The sequence below is a fragment of the Hyperoodon ampullatus genome, assembly GCF_949752795.1.
Source record: "Hyperoodon ampullatus genome assembly, chromosome: X".
NCBI lineage: Eukaryota > Metazoa > Chordata > Mammalia > Artiodactyla > Ziphiidae > Hyperoodon > Hyperoodon ampullatus.
This window is the reverse complement of record NC_136913.1, coordinates 117285298-117308984: the sequence shown is the minus strand read 5'-3', so window position 1 is coordinate 117308984 and position 23687 is coordinate 117285298. Positions and strand designations below refer to the sequence as shown.

The following is a 23687-nucleotide window of genomic DNA, read 5'->3' as shown; positions in this document are numbered from 1 at the left end:
AAAAAAAATTAAGAGGGCTCCTCTCATATATTACACCAGAAAATGTTAATCTTATTTAAATGTTAAAATTAAAACCATACAAGTAATATAAGAAACCATAGGAGGGCTTCCCTGGTGGCGCAGTGGTTGAGAGTCTGCCTGCCGATGCAGGGTACACAGGTTCGTGCCCTGGTCCAGGAAGATCCCACATGCCGCGGAGCAGCTGGGCCTGTGAGCCATGGCCGCTGAGCCTGTGCGTCCGGAGCCTGTGCTCCGAAACGGGAGAGGCCGCAACAGTGAGAGGCCCGCGTACCGCAAAAAAAAAAAAAAAAAAAAAAGAAACCATAGGAGAATTATTTTATAATCTTGGCTGGTGTGGTAAAGACCTCTCAAATAGGGCACAAAACTCAGAAGTCATAAAAAATTTGAAAAATAGAATAAAAGCCAATTTTTCTAAACGACAAAAGAAAAAAAAATAAGCAAAACCAAAGACAACTGACAAACTTGGAAAAAGGATGCCACAGACAAGGAACTAGTTTCCTTATTTAAGAGTTTCCACAAATCAATTTTTTAAATGTTCAACTTGGGACTTCCCTGGTGGCACAGTGGTTAAGAATCCGCCTGCCAATGCAGGGGACACGGGTTCGAGCCCTGGCCCGGGAAGATCCCACATGCTGTGGAGGAACTAAGCCCGTGTGCCACAACTACTGAGCCTGTGCTCTAGAGCCCACGAGCCACAACTACTGAACCCATGTGCCACAATTACTGAGCCCACGCACCTAGAGCCCGTGCTCCGCAACAAAGAGAAGCCACCACAATGAGAAGCCCGCGCACCGCAAGGAAGAGTAGCCCCCGCTTGCTGCAACTAGAGAAAGTTCGCATGCAGCAACGAAGACGCAACGAAGGAAGGAAGAAAGAAAATTCGTTAAAGATTATATTTCTTTGCTAGGAAGCCTGCTGAAATAAAGAGCCAGTAGTAGGTATTACCAGTCAGAGAAAAGGCAGGTGTAAAGTAATTTTTACATGCTATTTCTTAGTTACACGTGTTTCACAAGATGATGGCTCAAAACACCACCATCAATACTTCTCACAGGAAAAGGCAAGCTCCAGAATTAAGAGCAAGTTTGCTGCACCTAGAACTGGCCTCTAAAAACCCCAGCTTTCAACTTGGCTAAGTCTATAGTCAAACCACACCTCGCACTGTTCTCAACTCTGTAATGCCTGTGTGGTTCCTTCTAAGAGAACATTACCCCACACACTCGACTGGGTAACCTGAGGTCAGAAAATAAGTCTTACAATTCATTAATACTTTTTGAATTGATCACTTGCAAAAAAAATTTTTAGAGTGAGTTTACAGTTACAAAAACAAGACTGCCAAGGAAGGGAGTCAAAAAATTATTGGGGTTTGGTGGACATGCGGAAGATGAATTGTGCCAGAAATCTCTGGCTAGAGAAAACTCATAATGATAATGGTTACCATTTATTTAAGGCTTACCAGGTGCCAGGTGTTTTTGTCAGTGCTTTTCATACGTTGTCTCATTTTATTCTCACAAGTCTGAGAGGTAAACAATATTATCTTGCTGTTTGCGGAGAGGGCCCAGGAGAAACCAACGTGAATTAACAAGAATTAAGGAGGTAAAAGTGTGTGACCACAGGAGTGAGGGGTGACAGAAACATGGTGGGACTATATCTAAGGAAGACCTAGTGACTGTGTGAATCTTGAAAGGCAGATTATATTCAGTATAAGGGGGAGAGTAGGGAGGGGAAGTGGGAAAGAGGGAGAGGACACAGAGTAGGTGAGGAAGGAACCCCCGAGCGGGAGGGGGAGGGGAGGAGTTATGATGGAGGAGGAGTTAAGAGAGAGGTGCAGGAGCAGCCAATTGGAAGGGGGGAGAGGTAGGAACCAAGGGGAAGGGGAGTGGCTGAGAGGGAGTAGGCGGGACAGAGCACGAGCAGGAACTAGAGGCACCAAGATAAGGGAAGGGGGCGGGGCCGAGAGGAAGGGCGGAGCCTAGAGGGAAGAGGGGAAGGGGGGGCGGAGTCAAGAGGGAGTGGAAAGGAAGAAGCCCGAGACCGCGGGCAAGAAGCGGAGAGAAAAGTGTAAAAGGAGGAGCTGTGAGGTGGGCGGAGGAGAAGCTGAGAGGGAGTTAGAGGAAAAGAGACGAAGGGGGAGGAGCCAAGAGGGAGGGAAAGAGGATCAGGGAAAAAGAGAGGTCCGGATCCGCCAAGTGCGAGGCTCAGCGATTGAGACCCTGAAACACACCCACAGAGGGGGCTTTGGCATTCCGGGTCAGAGTCTGAGAGCTCCCAGCACTGGTCGGCCCCGGTGTGCCCCCTACCGCAACCCGAAGCCTCCCCTCACATCTCACTTCCTCCCTCTAGTCCTCACCTTGCAGGTAGCAGTCTCTCGGTCTGCCTCGCAGAAGTTGACCGGAGCCAACGCGGGAAAATAAAAAGCCGCGCAGCGGGCGGCCTTAAACCCCGGGAGCAGCCCCAGCCCCAGCAGCCACCTGAGCCCGGGGAGGGTGGGCCACAGGCGACAGAGGTTGGTTCCCAGGCGGAAACCACGAGTACACATTCTAGGAGCCGGTTCAGCGCTTGAGGACACACACCATGGGCGAGATCGGAACCAGTGGAGGGGAGAAGCGGAAATGATAAGGAAGAACCGTGGACGGACAGGGAAGAGCCGAGACCGGCTGGTGGGACTAGAACTCCAGGGAAGGCTACTTGTTCGGGCGAGACATTGGCCTGGAGACCGGTTGCTAGACGGCCTGGCTGGCTTTATGAACGCGCGGAGCACGCATGCGTGCGGGTCCCCGCCGCGCCTTCCACCGCCCCTCACCCCTCCTCCCTACCCCCCACCTCCTTCCTCGTCCTCCCAGCATCCCCAGCCTAGCCCTTTCCCGCGGTTCTGGCGGTTCCTCGCGCGCAGCCTTCAGAGCTGCCTCGCGGTGTCCGGGGGTGGGGGGGGGGGGGGGGGCGGGGGGTGAGGGGGGAAGCAGCCTGAGAGGTTTCAACTTCCCAGCATCACAGAGTCTCGCGTCCTCCTGATTTTGCTTCTCTTAGTACCAATAGCAGGGTTACCGCCCCGCCATCTTCAGTTCTTGCTGCCGGGGTGGGCGGAGGGGAATTCCTGGGCCTTGCTGCCCAGTGTGGTGGTTATTCGGCGCTTGAAATGCAGCAAGTACGAAACTGATGTCTGTAAGTGTACATTGTACACCAGGTTTCAAAGAATTTGCACGGTAAAAAGAATGCAAAACCTCTCCAACTTCATACTGATTACACGTTGAAATGACAATATTTGGAGTCTCTTGCATTAAATAAAACATTAAAATTAATTCCACCTGTTTCTTTTTTGTGGCTTAATTTTTTTATTGAAGTATAGTTGATTTACAATGTTGTGTTAGTTTCAGGTGTACAAGACAGTGATTCAGTTATACATATGTGTATATAGCTATTCTTTTTCAGATTCTTTTCCATTATAGGTTATTATAAGATATTGAATATAGTTCCCTGTGCTATACAGTAGGTCCTTGTTGTTTATCTATTTTATAATAAGTGTGCATCTTTTAATCCCAAATTCCTAATTTATCCCTCCCTCTATTTTTTGTGTGTGGCTACTAGAACATTTTAAATTACATATATGGCTCTAGATATATTTCCGTTGGACAGAGCAGGTCTGGGGAAGGGGGAAGAAAGGGAAAAAAACTGAAGAAGAGAGAGGGGAAGAAAGGGGGTTGCTCTTAAGATTCTTAAAGTTTTCTTTCTCTAAGCAGCAGGGATCTTATTTTGCGACCTCCGTAAGAATCCTTGTCGCCCTTACCTTCTGCTCCTTGTGCTGTCTTATAATGCAAAGTGCCTGTATTTGGAACTAGAAAGTATTGTAGGTATCATAGGACAAAGATAGTAGAAGAGCGTATTATTTTTCCTCCTTGTGTCTCAAGAGCTTTGGAGAACAAGAGGTCATTTGTTTATGCTGAGACGTGTGCGCCTCCCCAAGGGCCTTTCTGTGCAAGTTCCCTGGCTCCAAAAGGTCTGCATCTTCTGCTGATTGGCAGGGGGGCAATTCAAGACAGAACAAAGGCAGCTAACTGGCCAATAGCAAAGGCAGGTCGAAATTTAGCGAGTTAACTCCTGGATTAGAGGGGTAGAAAAAGTTGTAGGACAAAGGAATGGAGAAAATGTACCAACATCAGAATTAGGGGAGTTGTTAGTAAAAACATTGAACATGGGGGCTTCCCTGGTGGCGCAGTGGTTAAGAATCCGCCTGCCAATGCAGGGGACACAGGTTCAAGCCCTGGTCCTGGAAGATCCCACTTGCCGCGGAGAAACGAAGCCTGTATGCCACAACTACTGAGCCTGTGCTCTAGAGCCCGTGAGCCACAACTACTGAGCCTGCGTGCCACAACTACTGAAGCCCGCGCACCTAGGGCCCGTGTTCACAACAAGAGAAGCCACTGGAATAAGAAGCCTGCGCACCGCAAGGAAGAGTAGCCCCCACTTGTGGCAACTAGAGAAAGCCCGCGTGCAGCAACGAAGACCCAACGCAGCCAAAAATAAATAAATTCAATAAATAAATTTATTTTAAAAAAGATTGAACTTGACCAAAAGAGCTGGAGACATCCCTGTAAAGATTTGGAAAACAGGATAACATGATCAGAAGGGGCACCACTTTTGAGAAGAGGACCAGAAGAAGGGAGCTAGTAAGCGAGAGAATGGTCATGGTTGGAAGTAACCACAGCTCGAATAAAAGTTTTGTGTTTCACCACTGCGTGACCACCTCTCTCCGGCCTGCCTTTGGATGAAAAAGAGTATAAATGAAAATAAACGGGATGCTCCTCCAGTCTTTCAGGCCTGGGCCCGAACATCTAGAAGACGTGCTAGGACCCAGCAGGCGTAAACTGCTTCGGGACTGGGCAGACTGCCAAGCGCCTGCAGGATCCTGCTAAGCGAGGGGGCGGGTTCTGGGCACTCCCTGGAGGAGGTGTGCCACCCACATCACCAGCAGGATGCCTGCCCCCGCCCCTCCCCGCACTCTCCAGAGAGATTTTGAGAAGCAGGAAAGAGCAGTGGTCAGCATATCACCATCCTCATCCTCTACAACTCCAGTAGTGCCGTTGAGGTCTTCCATTAAAGCTCCCTGCAGGGGCTGTTTTCTGTTAACCTCAAGAAGTAAAGCATCACCAAAGGCTACGTCCCCATTGTCAGCAACAAGATACAGCCCTCCTGGTGTCATCAGTGTGTGATTATCACCCGCTCCGGCCCACTGCTGGTCCCAGAGATACAGCATATTCTCTGCGCTACAGGGGCTCTAAGAGTTTGTTTCTGCTTCGCCACCACCCTAGAAGATGCAGAAGCCCCAGAGCAGCCTTGTGGGAGTAATCCTCTAGGCAGGCCCGGTTTTCCCCAACACCAAAGCCTCCCCTCCCACCATGAGCCAATTTGACCACGTCTTACAGACGAGTAAGGCCTGCCTGCCATCTCCAGCCAGCCCTGTACACCTTCTCATCTTGTATGCAAACAGGGACCTTTCTATTTCTATTGGCCAGGATTTCCAATACAATGTTGAATAGAAGTGATGAGAATGGACATCCTTGCCTTGCTCTCCATCTTAGGGGGAAAGCATTCAGTCTTTCACCATTAAGCATGATATTAACTATAGGCTTTTTGTACCTGCCCTTTATCAGGTTAACGAAGTTCCCTTCTCTCCCAGTGTGCTGAAAATTTTTATCATGACTGGTTATTGAATTTTATCCAATTTTTTGGCATCAATTGATGCAATTTTGTGTTTCTTCATAAGATTATTGACATGATGCATTACATTGATTTTAAAATATTGAATCAGGCTTGTATTTACTGAATAAACCCCACTTGGCTGGTTGCTGTGTAAAAAAAGCAGTAACAAAATAAGCAGGACTACACTGTGGTGTAGAATGCAAATTTGTAAGGCTTTTAAAATAGAAAATTCAAAGAAATTAATTTCTTTTATAATTTTTTATTGAAGTACAGTTGATTTACAATGTTGTGTTAGTTTCTGGTGTTCAGCAAAGTGATTCATAGATAGATAGATAGATAGATAGATAGATAGATAGATAGATAGATAGATAGATATAGATAGACAGATAGATAGATAGATATTCTTTTCAAGTATGGTTTACTACAGGATATTGAATATAGTTCCCTGTGTTATACAGTAGGACCTTGCTGTTTATAAAGTCATTCTATATGTAATAGTTTGCATCTGCTAATCCCAAACTTCCAATACATCCCTCTCCCACCCCCCCTCCCCCTTCACAACCACAACTCTGTTCTGTATGTCTGTGAGTCTGTTTCTGTTTCATAAATAACTGCATTTGTGTCATATTTTAGATTCCACATATAAGTGATATCATACGGTATTTGTCTTTCTCTTTCTGACTCACTTCACTTAGTATGATAATCTCTAGGCTCATCCATGTTGCTGCAAATGGAATTATTTTGTTCTTTTTTATGGCTGAGTAATATTCCATTGTATATATGTGCCACATCTTCTTTATCCATTCATCTGTTGATGGACATTTAGGTTGCTTCCATGTCTTGGCTATTATAAATAGTGCATTGGGGTGCATGTATCTTTTCGAATTAGAGTTGCTATATGATCCAGCAACCCCACTCCTGGGCATATATCTGGACAGAACTCTAATTCTAATTTTAGTTTTTTGAGGAACCTCCATGTTGTCCTCCATATTGGCTGTACCAACTTACATTCCCACCAACAGTGTAAGAGGGTTCCCTTTTCTCCACACCCTCTCCAGCACTTGTTATTTGTCAACTTTTTAATGATGGCCATTCTGACCAGTGTGACGTGTAGTCTCATTGTAGTTTTGATTTGCATTTCTCTAAAAATTAGTGATGTGGAGCATCTTTTCATATGCCTGTTGGCCATCTGTATGTCTTCTTTGGAGAATGTCTAATTAGGCCTTCTGCCCATTTTTTGTTTGGATTGTTTGGTTTTTTTGTTATTGAGTTCTATGAGCTGTTTATATATTTTGGAAATTAAGCCCTTGTTGGTTGCATCATTTGCAAATATCTTCCCCCAGTCCGTAGGTTGCCTTTTGGTTTTGTTTATGGTTTTCTTTGCTGTGCAAAAGCTTAAAGTTTGATTAGGTCCTATTGGTTTATTTTTGCTTTTATTTCTATTGCCTTTGGAAACTGACCTAAGAAAGCATTGGTACAATTTATATCAGAGAATATTTGCCATGGGAGATGGACCTAAGAAAACATTGGTACAACTTATGTCAAAGAATGTTTTACCTATGTTCTCTTCTAGGAGTTTTATGGTGTCATGTCTTATATTTAAGTCTTTAAGCCATTTTGAGTTTATTTTTGTGTGTGGTGTGAGGGTGTATTCTAACTCCATTGATTTACATGTGGCTGTCCAGCTTTCCCAACATTGCTGAAGAGACTGTCTTTTCTCCATTGTATATTCTTGCCTCCTTTGTCAAAGATTAATTGACCATAGGTGTGTGGATTCATTTCTGCACTCTCTATTCTGTTCCATTGATCCATATGTCTGTTTTTGTGCTAATACCACACTGTTTTGATTACTGTAGCTTTGTAGTATTGTCTGAAGTCTGGGAGAGTTATGCCTCCTGCTTTGTTCTTTTTCCTCAGGATTGCTTTGGCAATTCTGGGCCTTTTATGGTTCCATATGATTTTTAGGATTATTTGTTCTAGTCCTGTGAAAAATGCCATGGGTAATTTGATAGGGATTGCATTAAATCTGTAGATTGCTTTGGGTAGTATAGCCATTTTAACAGTATTAATTCTTCCAATACAAGAGCATGGGTTATCTTTCCATTTCAAAGAAATTAATTTCTTAACGTAGGCTATGCCCCAAACTCCAGGGAGACGTAGGTTCTCTCTCCTGTGCTATTACAAGTATTTGGTGGAAAAGTAAAGAACGAACACTTTATTAATTTTATTTGCTTACTTGTATCTCTCCCTCTACTGAAAGTAAGCTTTTGAGCACAGGATCCATTTCCTGCTTATCTTCAAATCCATAGTGCAGATCTGGGCACTTAGAACATAATACATAAATTCAGAATAAATGAAAAAATGAATTAATGAATGAATTCACTTACACTGTCATAGACATTTTATATGTTTTACCTCATTTGGAAATCAAAAGAGGATGCAATCAAGAGATGTGAGTAAATGTAGATAACGAGGATAATACCCCCTTTATTTACGTAGCAGTAGAGTTTGCAAAGTTTGTGTCCATCCATTATTTTACGTGACTATATGAGGTAGGCAGGGTAGTTATTTAATGTGAAGTAACTGAGAACAGAAGTTAATTTGCTCGTCCAAGGTCACACAGCTAATAGATGACCAAGTCAAGGCTAGAAAGCAGGTCTCCTGATATCTAATATAGTTCTTAAAAATAATGGTATTAAAAGAAAGTGAAGGACTTCCCTGGTGGTTCAATGGTTAAGAATCCGCCTGCCAACGCAGGGGACACAGGTTCGAGCACTGGTCCGGGAAGATCCCACATGCCGCGGAGCAACTAAGCCTGTGCGCCACAACTACTGAGCCCACGTGCCACAACTACTGAAACCTGCGTGCCTAGAGCCTGTGCTCCGCAATGAGAGAACCCACTGCAGTGAGAAGCCTGCGCACTGCAATGAAGAGTAGCCCCCACTCGCCACAACTAGAGGAAGCCCATGCACAGCAATGAAGACCCAACACAGCCATAAATAAATAAATAAGTAAATAAATATTTTTAAAAAAAGAAAGAGAGGGGCTTTCCTGGCAGTCCAGTGGTTAGGACTCTGTGCTTCCACTGCAGGGGGCCCACGTTCGATCCCTGGTTAGGGAACTAAGATCCCACAAGCCACATGGTGTGGGCCAAAAAAATAAATTAAAAAAAAAGGAAGTGAAAAGTGTCTGGTAATAAAAAAGAAATAAACTCATTTTATAATGTAGCTGTTACGCTTCCAGCTTCATCAACTAAGAATGTTCCAGAAACAAGCAAGTAAAGGATTGAGCAAAGCATATAAATATCAAGTTAGGAGCTATCTTTGACAATGGCACATAGAGAGATTTAACCATGCAATTCGTGACATGCAGTGTCACTCAGACAATTTTGTAAAGGGAAACACAAGGAATGGCACTTCACAAAAGCAGATGCTTCAGGCCACATTAAAGAAAATGCAACTACTAAGTGTTTAATAGTTATTTTTCCCCATGTTTCTAACCATTTGGAGTTAAAAATATCCAAGCTGCAGTTCCCATCCTCTTTCCAGTTCACTTCAATGTGTCCATACCAAAATTGAGTAGTAGAACAAAGGAATACTGTGATCCAGTGGAATCATGCTCTGGTTAAACCATCTTTCTAAATCAGCATATCGGAACATCAGAAAGGGAACTAATGTGCCATGGTAGGCCAGCGTGTCAGCTCCAGAGGCTACATCATAACTTTCGTAGGGTGCCAACAGAGCCAGGCTAGCTTATTCCCTAGGCTTCCTAACTTGACTCACTTTTTCCTTCCCCATTGCCCAAAATCTAAATATGTTTCCCTCAAACTGACATTGCAAATGTGATCACGTCACATTCCTCTTTAAAATCCTTTGCTGGACAGCTCAATGCAATGTGGGTCCTGGATTGGGAAAAAAAAGGACCTTAGTGGAAAAACTGGTGAAATCCCAATGAAGTCTGTAGTGTAGTTAATAGTATTGTACCAACTTTGATTTCTTAGTTTGATCATTCTACTGTGGTTTTGTAAGATGTTTATGTTAAGGGAAATCCAGTGAATGAGACCTTCCTGTACTATTTTTGCAACACTTCAGTAAACCTAAAATTATCTTGAAATAAAAAGTGGAAAACATCTTCTCCTGGTTCTTCATTGCCCTAAGGGTTAAGTACAAACTCTGCCTTTGCTCGGGAAGACCTGCATGACCTAATCCTTCGCCCTCACAAACATACACCGCTCCAGCATCAAAACTTAGTGCAGGGGAGGAGGGTGGAGGATGGAGCCGCCACTCCCATAGTCAATCTATTCTCTGGTCCTGCTCCAAAGAACTACTTTCAGTTACACGAAGAGGCCGTTCTCTCTAGCCTCTGAACAAATTGATCCTTGCTGTTCCTTGGTATAGTAGCCTGTGCAGACCCTGCCACCCCCTCTCCCACCTTTTGCTTGGCTGAAATCTTGCTTGTATATTTCAGTTAATTTGGAAAGTTACCTTTCCTAGCATATCTTCCCTGACAGCCCCCCACTCTGCCTATATACCACACCACACACACATACCACAGAGAGTTGGATTAAGAGCCCCTTGTATGTGCTCCCACTACACCCTGTGTATACTTGTGATTTGTCACTTTCACACTGTATTAAAGTTCTGTCTGCCTCCCCCATTTAGTCAATTGTTAACTCTGGATCTTCTCCTTTTATCCACACCTACCACTTTCGTACGGCAAGGCAGCCATTGAAATAGCTTGATTTCACAGGTTTAACACTTTGAAGATTAAGTTTTCCATCTGAGTAATTATTCTCATAATTTATATGCTCTGTGATATGGTGAGAATGGAGAGTTTTAGTTTTTTCCCTGATACTATAGAGTTTCTGACTGAATTGTATTTCTGCACCAATATCAACTTGTTATCAAAAGGGAACCTATATTCCTTTATTACAGGGATCATTGAGAAATGATCACCACAGACTTCCCTGGTGGTCCAGTGGGTAAGACTGCGCTGCCAATGCAGCGGGCTCGGTGTTCGATCCCTGGTCTGGGAACTAAGATCCCACATGCCTCCTGGTGTGGCCAAAAAAAACGAGAGAGAGAGAAAAGGGAAGTGTCATGGCAGATTCATCGGTTTCTGGCTTGCACAACTGGGTGGATGGTGGAACCATTCACTGAGGCATGGCATATTGAAAGAGGACTAGATTTAAGGGGATAGAGGGAGATTAAGAGGGGTTTGGGGGGGACATATTGTACTTGAGGAGACTTGAGAGTTACAAATTGAGATATCAAACATGCAGCTGAACATATAGCCATGGAATGGGAGATACAAATTTGGAAGTTGATGGCTTATGGATGATAAAAGAAATCACTTATTGGGAGAGTACAGAATGAGAAGAGAAGAGGATGCAGGGCAAGTCTTTGAAAAAAAATTCAACAAATTTGTAGTCTAGTAGAGAAGGATAGGCAAGCTGCAGAGTTGTTAGAGAGAGATCAGGCAGACATTAGGTGGAAAGCCAGAAGAATGTGTTGTTAAATATAAAAGAGCTTGGAAGCCCAAGGGAAGAGAGTGTTTCAAGGAGAAAGTGGTCAAGAACAAAAAAAGGCCAAGTAAAATAGCAGAAAATATCTTATCTTTTTGATGTGGTGACACAGATGTCATTTCCGACATGAAAGAGCTATTTCGGGGAAATGATCTGGATAAAAGCCAGATTGAAGTGGGTTAAGAATTGAGTGAGAGGTGATAAAATGGAGTAGCTGGTATAGATAACTCTTTCTTTTTTGACAACTCTTGCTTTTATTTGATTTTTAATTATATAAGTAGTACATAAATATATTTTCCTTTAAAAAATGAAAACGTTACAGACAAGACTAAAATCCTCTTTGACCGCTGCTACCAATCCTGGTCTTCTTCCTCACCTTTCAGAGGTAACCACAGTTATTTGTTTGGTGTGTCCTTCCTGGCCTTTTTCTGGGTATTAACATATTAATGTTACAGATAATAACATAATTTAACATAGACACATATATATACATGTGCATATGTTTTACATAAACATATATTATATAGTATAACATGATGTATAGAATGAACCACTTCATTATTTTAATAAACGCACTACCGATATTACATACTGTATCATAATTTATTTGGCATTCCTCTACTGATAGTCATTTAAGTTGTTTCTATTTTTTTCCCAGTCGCTCACAATTCTGCAGAAAACTGCCTTATATATATACTCACCTTGTCAAAGAAGGCAACAAGAAGGGAATGCTCATTTAAATTTTAATAGGCACTGCTTGCACTTTTTATATTTTAATAGTTACTGTACTACCAAACTGCCCTCCAAATGGCTGTACCAATTTTCCCTCCCACCAGCAGTGGGAGTCTCATAAGACTAGTGACTACCCATTATCTCAGACCAGCAACAACTCTTTCAAGATGTTCGGCTGCGGAGGGGAGGAAATCTATCCTGTGGTAGCCAGAAGGGGATGAAAGATTGAAAGAGACAGTTTTGTATGTGAGAAAGGCTTGAGCATGTTTTATTTTTTTGTTTTGTTTTGTTGTTTTTTAAATTAATTTTTATTGGAGTATAGTTGATTTACAATGTTGTGTTAGAGCATTTTTAATGTGCATGAGAAAGCTCCAGTTGAGAAGGAGAGGTTGAATATACATGAGGAAAAAGAGATAATGACATAAAATTCCCAGGAAAGCAGGGGAGGACATCATCCAAGCACAAGTAAAGGAACGGCCTTCAATGAGAAGAGGCATCATTCTTCTCTTGCATTGGTTCTCTAACTGGATTGTGCATCAGAATTCCCTGGAGAGCTTGTTAAAACAGGTTGCTGCCCCTTCCTCCACCAGAGTTTGTGATTCTGTAGATTTGGAAGTGGGGTCTGCAAATCTGCATTTCCAGCAAGTTCCCAGGCACTGTTGATTCTCCTGTTCTGTTCTGGGGAATTAACTACACTTTGGGAACCACTATCTTATGTAGCAGGGGAAAAGGAAGGTAGGGTGTGTGTCGAGATGGGTAGATACGTGGGTTTGGTCGCTGGAAGATGACGGGAGTTCCTATCTAATGGCTTCTGTTTTCTCTATGAAATAAGAGATGTGGTCAAATATTGAACGTGTGGGAGCAGGTGGGAGGTGGTGCTAGGGTAGGAGGTTAGAGGAGAGTGGAGAAAGTTGTAAAAAATTGTTGCAGAAGGCAGGTGAGTGAATTGACCAAAAATATGTAGTAAAATTCCTGGGCCATATTGAAGTCTCATTTGAGGTCTATGATCATGGATTTTACAATAGGCTCAATCTGCCCAATTGTGTGACTTTTTCCAGTAGACTTGGAGAAAGTAAAACATCAGTTTTACCCAAGACTGAAGTTTTGCTACTCTAGTGTCTCAAGAACACATCCAGCAGCTCATGCCAGAAATCTGGCATCACCATTGATTCCTCCCTCACCCCGCATAACCAATGCATCATTAATATTAATAGCTAACACTTAATATCAATCATGCTTACTATGCTCTAAGAAATGTTGTAAACATGTTGTGTATATTAACTCATTTCATCCTGATACTTCCTATAAGTACTATTATTATCGTCATTTTATAAATGAGGACACTGAAATTATGGATTTGCCCGAATCTATGCATCTAGGAAGTGGCAGAGCCAGGCTTCAAACCAGACATTCTAGCACCAGGGTCTAGTTCTTAGGTAGACTCTTCTGCACTGTTTCAACTTCCCAACTATCTTTTTTTTTTTTTTTGGCCATGCCACGGGGCATGGGGAAATCTTAGTTCCCTGACCAGGAAAGTGCTGAGTCCTAACCACTGGACTGCCAGGGAATTCCCCCAACTATCTTTCTGGTCTATTCACTTTTCACCCTGTCCACAACCCCTATCCTAGTCCAAGCCACGCCATAGCTCACACAGCCTTAAAGTCCTTTTTCCAACTTCCATGCTTGCCCCTTTACGACTCATTCTCCACGGAGCTGCCAGAGTCAGCTTTCAAAAATACCAATCAGCTCAAGGGCTTCTCCTGGATTAAAGCTTTTCGGTGGCTCCCATTGTTCTTAGCATAAACCCCACAAATCCTCCCTATGACTTAAAGGATCCTGGATAATCTGACACTTTCCTAACCTTCTGGCTAGATGAACTGTCATTGTTTTCCCTAAATCACCACATTCCAGCCTTAGTGGCTTCCTTTAAGTTCTTCACATACTCCTCATTCTTTTCCTCAGCAGGGCCTTTGTACATGCTGTTGCTACTATCTAGAATGTTCTTCCCATGAGCGATTCCTTCTTATCCTTGAACTCTCAGCTTCCATGACAGTACCTCCAGGGAGATCTTCCCTGGCTATTGTAAGTAGGCCTCCTACACTTGCACACACATTTTTTTTTTTAAAAAAATTATCTATTACTGAAGCTTTCTTTATTCAAAAAATAGTGGTTTTCAAACAAATATCTTATATTAACGCATATATGTGGAACTTGGAAAAATGGTACAGATGGACCAGTTTGCAGGGCAGAAGTAGAGACACAGATGTAGAGAACAAATGAACGGACACCAAGAGGGGAAGTGGTTGGGGGGGCGTTGTAGTAGGATGAACTGGGAGATTGGGATTGACATATATACACTAAGATGTACAAAATAGGCAACTAATAGGAACCTGCTGTATAAAAAAATAAAATAAAATTCAAAAAAGTAGTGGATTTCATTACTTTTTGTTTGTTTTCTTGTTTATTTTCTCACCCCCCCCCACTAGAATGTAAACTTCATGAGGGCAGGGACCAAGTGCATTTTATTCAGCATTGTATACCAGTCCCTACCATAGTGACCGACACAGAGTAGGTACCCAGTGGATATTTGGCAAGGGAATGAATTAATGAATTGGGGGCAGCCAAGTAGCGATGTCAGACAGGAAGCTGGATATGCAGGTTGAGGAGCCCAAGGGAGAGATTTGGCACAGATATATGAACGCTGGGGCTGGGAATTCCCTGGCAGTCCCGTGGATAGGACTCCATGCTTCCACTTCAGGGGGTCCAGGTTCAATCCCTTGTTAGGAAGCTAAGATTCTGCAAGCTGCAGGTGCAGCAAACAACAACAACAACAAAAAAAAAAACAAAAAATCCCCAGCCTGAGGCTATAGAGATAGTATTGTAGAGGACCCCCTGGGAATGGGTGAGATTACCTAAGGGATGAGGATAGAATGAATAAACAAGAGGTTCTAGCAATGAGACTGAAGAAACTCTAATATTTAAAGATGGACTAGACAAGTCCCTCCCATCAGGAAACTTGCACAAACCTCTTAGATAGCCTAATCCACCAGAAAGCAGACAGCAGAAGCAAGAAGAACTACAATCCTGCAGCCTGTGGAACAAAAACCACATTCACAGAAAGATAGACAAGATGAAAAGGCAGAGGGCTAAGTACCAGATGAAGGAACAAGATAAAACCCCAGAAAAACAACTCAATGAAGTGGAGATAGGCAACTTTCTAGAAAAAGAATTCAGAAAATTGATAGTGAAGATGATCCAGGACCTCGGAAAAACAATGGAGGCAAAGATTGAGAAGATGCAAGAAATGTTTAACAAAAACCTAGAAGAATTAAAGAACAAACACCTAGAAGAATTAAAGAACAAACAGAGATGAACAATACAATAACTGAAATGAAAACTACACTAGAAGGAACCAATAGTAGAATAACTGAGGCAAAAGAATGGAAAAGTGACCTGGAAGACAGAATGGTGGAATTCACTGCTGTGCAACAGAATAAAGAAAAAAGAATGAAAAGAAATGAAGGCAGCCTAAGAGACCTCTGGGACAACATTAAATGCAGCAACAATCGCATTATAGGGGTCCCAGAAGGAGAAGAGAGAGAGAAAGGACCCGAGAAAATATTTGAAGAGATTAAAGTCAAAAAATTCCCTAACATGGGAAAGGAAATAGCCACCCAAGTCCAGGAAGCAGAGAGAGTCCCATACAGAATAAACTCAAGGAGAAACACGCCAAGACACATAGTAATCAAATTGGCAAAAATTGAAGACAAAGAAAAATTATTGAAAGCAGCAAGGGAAAAATTGACAAATAACATACAAGGGAACTCCCATAAGGTTACCAGCTGATTTCTCAGCAGAAACACTACAAGCCAGAAGGGAGTGGCATGACATATTTAAAGTGATGAAAGGGAAGAACCTAAAGCCAATATTACTCTACCCAGCAAGGATCTCATTCAGATTTGACGGAGAAATCAAAAGCTTTACAGACAAGCAAAAGCTAAGAGAATTCAGCACCACCAAATCAGCTCTACAATAAATGCTAAACGAAATTCTCTAAGTGGGAAACACAAGAGAAGAAAAGGACCTACAAAAACAGACCCATAACAATTAAGAAAATGGTAATATGAACATACATATCGATAATTACCTTAAATGTGAATGGATTAAATGTTCCAACCAAAAGACACAGGCTTGCTGAATGGATACAAAAACAAGACCCATATATATGCTGTCCACAAGAGACCCACTTCAGACCTAGGGACACATACAGACTGAAAGTGAGGGGATGAAAAAAGATATTCCATGCAAATGGAAATCAAAAGAAAGCTGGAGTTGCAATACTCATATCAGATAAAATAGACTTTAAAATAAAGAATGCTACAAGAGACAAGGAAGGACACTACATAATGATCAAGGGACCAATCCAAGAAGAAGATACAACAATTGTAAATATATATGCCCCCAACATAGGAGCACCTCAATACATAAGGCAAATGCTAACAGCTATAAAAGAGGAAATCGACAGTAACACAATAATAGTGGGAGACTTTAACACCTCACTTACACCACTGGACAGATCATCCAAACAGAAAATTAATAAGGAAACACAAGCTTTAAACGACACAATAGACCAGATAGATTTAATTGATATTTATAGGACATTCCATCCAAAAACAGCAGATTACACTTTCTTCTCAAGTGCGCACAGAATATTCCCCAGGATAGATCACATACTGGGAAACAGATCTAGCCTCAGTAAATTTAAGAAAATTGAAATCATATCAAGCATCTTTTCTGACCATAGCGCTATGAGACTAGAAATCAATTACAGGGAAAAAATGTAAAAAACACTAACACATGGAGGCTAAACAATACTTTACTAAATAACCAACAGATCACTCAATAAATCAAAGAGGAAATCAAAAAATACCTAGAGACGAATTACAATGAAAACACGACGATCCAAAACCTATGGGATGCAGCAAAAGCAATTCTAAGAGGGAAGTTTATAGTTATACAAGCCTACCTCAAGAAACAAGAAAAATCTCAAGTCAACAATCTAACATTACACCTAAAGGAACTAGAGAAAGAAGAACAAACAAAACCCAAAGTTAGTAGAAGGAAAGAAAACATAAAGATCAGAGCAGAAATAAATGAAATAGAAGCAAAGAAAACAAGAGCAAAGATCAATAAAACTAAAAGCTGGTTCTTTGAGAAGATAAACAAAATTGATAAACCATTAACCAAACTCATCAAGAAAAAGAGGGAGAGGACTCAAATCAATAAAATTAGAAATGAAAAAGGAGGATACAATAGACACTGCAGAAATACAAAGCCTCCTAAGAGACTACTACAAGCAACTCTATGCCAATAAAATGGACACACTGAAAGAAATGGACAAATTCTTAGAAAGGTATAACCTTCCAAGACTGAAGCAGGAAGAAATAGAAAATATGAACAGACCAATCATAAGTAATGAAATTGAAGCTGTGATTAAAAATCTTCCAACAAACAAAAGCCCAGGACCAGATGGCTTCACAGGTGAATCCTATCAAACATTTAGAGAAGAGCTAACACCTATCCTTCTCAAACTCTTCCAAAAAGTTGCAGAAGAGGGAAAACTCCCAAATCATTCTATGAGGCCACCATCACCCTGCTACCAAGACCAGACAAAGATACTACAAAAAAAAGAAAATTACAGACCAATATCACTCATGAATATAGATTCAAAAATCCTCAACAAAATACTAGCAAACAGAATCCAACAACACATTAAAAGGATCATACACCATGATCAAGTGGGATTTATCCCACGGATACAAGGATTCTTCAGTATATACAAATCAATCAATGTGATACACCATATTAACAAACTGAAGAACAAAAACCATATGATCATCTCAATAGATGCAGAAAAATCTTTTGACAAAATTCAACACCCATTTATGATAAAAAATTCTCCAGAAAGTGGGCATAGAGGGAAACTACCTCAACATAATAAAGGCCATATATGACAAAGCCACAGCAAACATCATTCTCAATGGTGAAAAACTGAAAGCTTTTCCTCTAAGATTAGGAACAAGACAAGGATGTCCACTCTCACCACTATTATTCAACATAGTTTTGGAAGTCCTAGCCATGGCAATCAGAGAAGAAAAAGAAATAAAAGCAATACAATTGGAAAAGAAGTAAAACTGTCACTGTTTGAAGATGACATGATACTATATAGAGAGAATCCTAAATATGCCACCAGAAAACTACTAGAGCTAATCAATGGATTTGGTAAAGTTGCAGGATACAAAATTAATGCACAGAAATCTCTTGCATTCCTATACACTAATGATGAAAAATCTGAAAGAGGAATTAAGGAAACACTCCCATTTACCATTGCAACAAAAAGAATAAAATACCTAGGAATAAACCTACCTATGGAGACAAAAGACCTGTATGCAGAAAACTATAAGACACTGATGAAAGAAATTAAAGATGATACTAACAGATGGAGAGATATACCATGTTCTTGGATTGGAAGAATCGACATTGTGAAAATGACTATACTACCCAAAGCAATCTACAGATTCAATGCAATCCCTATCAAATTACCAATGGCAATTTTCACAGAACTAGAACAAAAAAATCTTAAAATTTGTATGGAGACACAAAAGACCCCAAATAGCCAAAGCAGTCTTGAGGGAAAAAAATGGAGCTTCAGGAATCAGATTCCCTGACTTAAGACTATACTACAAAGCTACAGTCATCAAGATAATATGGACTGGCACAAAAACAGAAATATAGATCAATGGAACAGAATAGAAAGCCCAGATGTAAACCCATGCACCTATGGTCAACTAATCTATGACAAAGGAGGCAAGGATATACAATGGGGAAAAGACAGTCTCTTCAATAAGTGGTGCTGGGAAAACTGGACAGCTACATGTAAAAGAATGAAATTAGGACACTCCCTAACACCATACACAAAAATAAACTCAAAATGGATTAAAGACCTAAATGTAAGACCAGGCACTATAAAACTCTTAGAGGAAAACATAGGAAGAACACTCTTTGACATAAATCACAGCAAGATCGTTTTTGATCCACCTTCTAGAGTAATGGAAATAAAAATAAAAATAAACAAACGGGACCTTATGAAATGTAAAAGCTTTTGCACAGCAAAGGAAATCATAAACAAGACGAAAAGACAACCTTCAGAATGGGAGAAAATATTTGCAAACGAATCAACAAAGGATTAATCTCCAAAATATATAAACAGCTCATGCAGCTCAATATTAAAAAAAATCAACAATCCAATCCAAAAATGGGTAGAAGACCTAAACAGACATTTCTCCAAAGAAGACATACAGATGATCAAGAAGCACATGAAAAGCTGCTCAACATCACTAATTATTAGAGAAATGCAAATCAAAACTACAATGAGGTATCACCTCACACCAGTTAGAATGGGCATCATCAGAAAATCTGTAAACAATAAATGCTGGAGAGGTTGTGGAGAAAAGAGAACCCTCTTGCACTGTTGGTGGGAATGTAAATTGATACAGCCACTATGGAGAACAGCATGGAGGTTCCTTAAAGAACTAAAAATAGAATTAGCATATGACCCAGCAATCCCAGTACTGGGCACATACCCAGAGAAAACCATAATTGAAAGAGACACATGGGGCTTCCCTGGTGGCGCAGTGGTTGAGAGTCCGCCTACCGATGCAGGCGACACAGGTTTGTGCCCCAGTCCGGGAAGATCCCACATGCCGCAGAGCAGCTAGGCCCGTGAGCCATGGCCGCTGAGCCTGCACGTCCGGAGCCTGTGCTCCACAGTGGGAGAGGCCATAACAGTGAGAGGCCTGTGTACCACAAAAAAAAAAAAAAAAAAGAAAAGAAAAAGACACATGCACTCCAATGTTCATTGCAGCATTATTTACAATAGCCAGGTCATGGAAGCAACCTAAATGCCCATCAACAGATGAATGGATAAAGAAGATGTGGTACATATATACAATGGAATATTACTCAGCCATAAAAAGGAGCGAAATTGGGTCATTTGTAGAGACGTGGATGCATCTGGAGAGTGTCATACAGAGTGAAGTAAGTCAGAAAGAGAAAAACAAATATCGTATATTAATGCATATATGTGGAACCTAGAAAAATGGTACAGACGAACTGGTTTTGCAGGGCAGAAATTGAGACACAGATAAAGAACGAATGTATGGACACCAAGGGGGGAAAGCAGCGGGGTGTTGTGGTGGTGCTGGTGTGATAAACTGGGAGATTGGGATTGACACGTATACACTGATGTGTATAAAATGGATAACTAATAAGAACCTGCTGTATAAAAAAAAGTAAAATAAAATTCAAATATTCAAAAAAAAAGAATTAATGCTACATAGGAAATTATTAGGTCAACTAAAAAATTGGCATATGGTTGTTTGCTTGGATAAAAATATAGTATCAATATTAAATTTCCTGAAGTTGAAAACTCTACTGTGTAAATGTAAGAGAATATTATTATTTAGAGGAAATGCTCACTGAAATATTTGGGGGTGAAGGGCTTTATGCAAGTAACTTACTCTTGAATCATTCAGAAAAATGTTATGTATCTGTATTATTTGTGTGTGTATGTGTGAATACATGTCAATTAAAAAAATGATGGACTAGAAATAAAATAATTGAATAAAACTTGAATAAAACTTTTTGCAAAACTAAAGTTTTTGTTATAATTATGTTACATGTAATTTCTAATTTATAATATATAATTACAAATAATGCCTATTAGCACAGCTAATAAAGCTGATAGAGGTCCTAGTTTTCTGTTATTTTTTATATATATATTTAGTTTTTTTAATTTTAATAAAGTTACAGAAATAACAAAGGCTTTTGAGAACCACTGTTGAACATATTTAGTTTGCAGTTTATTTTATTTATTTATTTATTTTTGGCCACACCGCGTGGCTTGTGGGATCTTAGTTCCCTGACCAGGGATCAAACCTGCACCCTCAGCAGTGGAAACGTGGAGTCCTAACCACTGGTCCGCCAGGGAATTCCCTAATTTGCAGTCTGAAAAAAAAAAGATGAATGAGCCACCAAAGCAGTTGGAGAATGAATGAATGTTTTTATAGGTAAATGAATCAGTCTTTTCATTCATGCCATCTGGGTTTTGTGTCAGGAAGTCCTTTTGGTTCTACCTTTAAAATATATGCAGGATCAGACAACTTCTCACCACCACAGGCACTGCTGTCCCCAACATCCAGGCATTATTACAACAGCTTTTTAAAAAAATATTTATTTAGGGCTTCCCTGGTGGCACAGTGGTTGAGAGTCCGCCTGCTGATGCAGGGGACACGGGTTCGTGCCCCGGTCCGGGAGGATCCTGCATGCCGTGGAGCGGCTGGGCCCGTGAGCCATGGCCGCTGGGCCTGCGCGTCCAGAGCCTGTGCTCCGCAATGGGAGAGGCCACAGCAGTGAGAGGCCCGCGTACCGCAAAAAAAAAAAAAAAAAAAAAAAAAAAAAAGGTGAAGGGGAGCAGAACTGGCCACCTCAAAGTCAAAATATGCCTTTTTGGCATGAGGATTATTTTGAGCTGACTATTTTTATGGAACAGCAGACACAGGAGAGGCCTTGAAAATCGAGAAGTTACCCTTTTGTAAGAGATATTTACATTTATAAGGGAAATCTCCATTTGTAAGTGTCTTCCTCTCTATACCAGGAAGAGGAGGATGGTCTTATCTCTAGAAACTCTTATCAATGGAGAAGTAAAAATTTCGATCTGCATCACAGCCCTATTCTTGTTTATTGTGCTTTGCTTGATAGCCTCCCATAACAATAGTCTCTTTTAGCTGAAGATTGTATTTAAAATGATGGCTTGAGGGAGAAGGGGCAAGATAGGGGTAGCAGATAAGAGGTACAACCTATTATGTATAAAATAAGCTACAAGGATATATTGTACAACATAGGGAATATAGCCAATATTTTATAATAACTAAATGGATTATAACCTTTAAAACTTGTGAATCACTATATTGTACACCTGTAACATATAATATTGTCCATCAACTATACTTCAATTTAAAAATAAAATAAAATGATGGCTTGGGCTTCCCTGGTGGCGCAGTGGTTGAGAGTCCGCCTGCCGATGCAGGGGACACGGGTTCGTGCCCCGGTCGGGGAAGATCCCACATGCCACGGAGCGGCTGGGCCCGTGAGCCATGGCCGCTGAGCCTGCGCGTTCGGAGCCTGTGCTCCGCTATGTGAGAGGCCCGCGTACCGCAAAAACAAACAAACAAACAAACAAACAAAATGATGGCTTGAGTCATTTCCTGAATTACTCAGTTTTCACGGCTATCTCCCATGTATACAGGAGGTATGCATGTTATTAAACTTCTGTTTGTTTTTCTTCTATTAATGTCTTTTTTTGGGGGGGTGGTCTTAGCCAAGAACCTAGAAGAGTAGAGGGAAAATTATTTTTCCTCCTCAACAAAGGCAAAGTCTTTACCAATGGCCTACAAAACCCTCCATGATCTGGCCCCTCTGCTACTTATCAGCCTTAGGTTCTACTACTCTTGTGTTTTGCTCATTCAGTTTCAGTCACGCTGGCCTCTTTGCTATTCTTAGAATGGGGCAGGTATGCTTCAGTCTTCCTGGCATGCTCTTTCCCAAGATGGCTCTTCCCCCAGTTGGCTTTCTCCCTCCTTTATCTTTACTTCAATGTCACATTCTTGGTTGAGGCCAACTCTGATCCACCCTTTTAATTTTGCACCCTTCCATTCCTGTACTCCTGACACCCTCCCCCTCTTACTCTGCTCTATTGCTTTCCTAGCGTCTTTCATCTTCAAACACACTTTGTAATTTATTTGGTTTATTGTTTATTGTCTAGCCCTCCTCACTAAAATGTTAGCTTCAGGTAGGCAGGGACTTTTGTCTTTTTGTTCACTGATGTATTCCCAACACCCAAAACAGTGCTGACACATAATACGCACTGAGTAAATATTTGTTAAATGAATGAAAGGATGGATGTTCCTCATGACAAGATTATAAAAGCATCTACCCATTTTTTCCTCTAGTACTTCAGTGGTTTCACATTTTACATTTAAACATTTAAGCTGGAATTTATTTTGAAGTAAAAAGTGTGGTATGAATCTGGATTTTTTTCCCCTTCAAACAGCTTTCTAATTGTCTTGACACAATTTATTGAAAAATCAATCATCCCCACCCCCCACCCCGTCCCGCTCCCAGCCATTTTGAAATGTTTCTTAAGTCATACTTCAGTTCCTTTTAAGGGACTATGAAGTTTGGTTAAAAGTCATCATCTCCTTCATCGTAGAGAAAGATACACTAGAATTATATCTTCACTCATTCTGCCAGTTCCTATATAGATATCAGAGCCGTACATTGGTTAAAAGGTATTTTTTCCTTGCTTGTTGTAGTTAAGTAGGCTATCTTCTGGACAGTGGCTTGGAAAGCCTCCCAATCTTTAATCACATACAATTCTTCCCTCCCTTCCTCCTTGCTTCATACCAGATAACAGACGTTTTTAGAGCATGTGGCAGGATATCTTTCTGTAGTTTGGAAAACAGGCATAACTGGCTGCAGAGTGACCTTACATCTGCCCTTTCTGTAAAAATGCAAGGCTGACAGGAGAGCTTCAATTTACTCATCTCAGAGTGATCCCTAGCTTGATGACTGAAGGTTATTTCTTAGTTATTTAACA

General features: G+C 41.2%; 1 pseudogene across 1 annotated transcript in view; it reads right to left on the bottom strand.

Moving 5' to 3' along the window:
- LOC307069814 (transmembrane 9 superfamily member 2-like) overlaps nucleotides 1-2557 on the bottom strand; it is a 92662-nt pseudogene extending 90105 nt beyond the window's left edge. Inside the window, exon 1 of the transcript in view lies at nucleotides 2369-2557. The product of the transcript in view is annotated as a transmembrane 9 superfamily member 2-like (transcript). The remainder of the gene's footprint in view (nucleotides 1-2368) is intronic.
- Between the last annotated feature and the right edge of the window lie 21130 nt (nucleotides 2558-23687).